Raw genomic sequence first — 2,963 nt, forward strand, 5'->3', positions numbered from 1 at the left:
TAGGAATAAAAGGAGGCAGCAGGTATAGGCATGGAGATGTATACCTGAACAGAGCTTAGGTGCCACGAAAATCAAGGCCTAGGTGTGAGAGCAGTTCCCCCCCTTTCTTCTATCCTTTCTTCCGTCTTCTTCCTCTCTTCTTTCTCTCTTCTTTCTCTCTTCTTTCTCTTCTTTCCTCTCCCATGAAATGAGCAGTGCCTAAAGCTCAAAATGAGCCTAAGGCTCACTTATTTATAGGCCCAACCCCCATTAGGGTCTGTTTGGCTATTAAGGCCCTTTTTCAAAATGTGTTTTTGGACTGTTTCTTAGTGATTTTGGGCACACTGGTGGGGTCCAAAGTGAACCAAGGGTATGAGGTGGTCCCTCAGACTCCCCTCTACTATGGAGGGTGACCATGTCCATTATGGGTAGTCCCCATAATTTAAAATTAATTTATTCAGCTGTTTTGCACACTGGGCGATGTTTCTGGGCCTTGTCTGCATCACCCAGTGCCATCGCCCAAAGATTCCAGCAAGGATGAATCTCAGTGGGGCTTGCACAGGGGTTTGACCCTTGGTCACGGTATTGTCCCCACATGCCATTTAGAGGTTTTTACACACTTTTCCAGAGGTGGGTCCCACAGTTATGGAGAGGAGAGAGATTACTTGGGGTCAAGGCCATACATAATGCTGTGAGCTATACAGCCGCAAGGGTCAGTGATCCACCTACTGACAGGCATGTAGGATGATCCACACAGGGTTTCTTCATCAATCCAAATCATTGCAGTGATACTCCACAGTGTTCTTGGTTGCCTGGTCAAGGGTTCCTGTCCTTCAATCAAAATTCCAGCCAGTCAGGAGCAGGGTTTGACCGTAACCACAGCGGAGGCGGCTGTGGCGGAGACGGAGGTGGCGGCGACGGTAGTAGGGGAGTGGCTTGTGATCCAACTAGGGTCACTCATGGAGCCGCCCGGGGGTTATTCAAAATCAAATGAGGAATTTGGAAAAAGAGAAGCCATAGGACTTTTGAAGAGAAGAAGAAGAGGAAGATTTTTAATTGAACAAGAACGAACATTTGCTCGTCTTAGGGCACTTTTTATTTTTTGCAGATGGATTTCTTTGTCTCATTAAAGACTAATGATATTGATTGATTTTTCTATGGTGATCGAACTTCTTCTATCCACTTCAAACTATAACACAAACCAAGAAAAATTTTGATTTTGCACTCTTCTTCTTCCTTCTTGTCTTTCTAGTACTGCGCCACCAGGTCAAAATAGACTACAAAATTAAAAGAAGTCAGCTCAGAGTGTCAGAGTTGCAGATGAAAAACAAACCCTCCAACAACCAAATTGATTGATCGATAGAATAGCCATTAATGAGTAATAAATTGCTGGGAGGCCAACATTTGTTAATCTGATTCTTGTGAGAATCCAAAGCCCAAACAGCCAAACTAAGGCTCTCAATTGAGAAAAAGAAAAGGAAATTTTGAAGCCCTAATGGACGAGAGAGATAGAGAGAAGGGTGGGGGGGAAAATGGAAATGGCAATAGCGGTAGACTTTACATGCTTAGATGAAGCTTTGCAGGTGTCAAAGTGAGCTTTCCATCGGGCTGAGGAGTGGAATGTGAGAATGCGAGACGGCTTCAACGAGCCATTGATAGTCGAAGTGGTGTTGTATGCCATGGATAAATTTGAAACCCACAGACATCACTCCTTGTCTCAGTTCTCCTCTCTCTCATTTTTTGGAGTTTTACCCTTAAGGGTATTATGGAAAGTTCACCCTGTGGTAAGGGTATTTTCACCATTTTAAAAGAATTAACAGCAACTTAACTGTACAGACCTAACGGAGTGGACTAAGTTGAAATAAAAACATAAAGTAAGGGTAGTCTGTGATATTTTTCCAAAGTTTGGTATGTCCTTGATATTTTATATAGTTACAGGGGGTGTCTGTGAAATTTACCCTTAAAATTTTGATGTTAACAAATAAATCAAATTATACTAACTCTTGTTTGAGATGCATAGAATCCTTATACAAGAGCATGGCACCAAGTGAGGGGGTGCACTCAATTCAAGAGATTGATGATCAAAGCAATTGATGGCATAGTCCAAACTTTCAAGACATCAAAGAATCATCAAGTAAGAAGAATACATCATGAAGACAAACACTCAAGCGAAGCAATGAAGCTCAAGACTTGAAGTGTATTGAAGACTTAAATTTGTATTAATTTGTTCTTAGGTCACAAATTGATGTAATGCACACACACACACGCATGCATACATATAGAATGACCTTAGGAGGTTTATTTAAACGCATTCCAGATGGCCAAGACCAATGGTATCGCCCTAAGTCAGTCCGACAAAGGACTTAAATATTTTCAACAAAAATGCTGCTTCGGTGTACCGGATCCAGAAACGTTATACCGGTTCTATATACAATCTCAAATACGATTTTCCCGAAAGTAAACGGCTTACTCTGGATTGGATCCAGCATACCGGATCATAAACCCATTCCTGATCATGATCCAGCATATCGAATCAGAGAATCTGACCGTTAGATCAATGGCTAGATTCCTAAGTGATTTTGGCAATACGGCATACCAAATTGGTGCTGCTTGAATCCGAACTCAAAAACAACTCACTATTGGTTTGAGCTCTCAATCTATAAATAGACACTTTGCTCAAGCTCAAAAGAAGACAATCACCATTACTAAGAGATAAAATAATAAGCTCTATCATTCTAAGTGCCATAGTCTCAAGTGAACATACATTGATCGCAAGCATTCATTGATCATAAGCTCACACACTCAAGCTCCTCCACCACATCAAGCTTCAAGCTTCAAAGTTGGAAGGTAGCACATACTTATACTAAGGTTGAGGTAACACTTTTACTTAGTAGTTATTTATAATTAGTTAAGTCCTCATGCTTGGAATCAAGATTGGTTGAGTCCTCTTACTCGAAATCAAGAGTTGTTTAAGTCTTCTTGCT

The sequence above is a fragment of the Telopea speciosissima genome, chromosome 9 (assembly GCF_018873765.1).
Source record: "Telopea speciosissima isolate NSW1024214 ecotype Mountain lineage chromosome 9, Tspe_v1, whole genome shotgun sequence".
NCBI classification, from domain to species: Eukaryota; Viridiplantae; Streptophyta; class Magnoliopsida; order Proteales; family Proteaceae; genus Telopea; species Telopea speciosissima.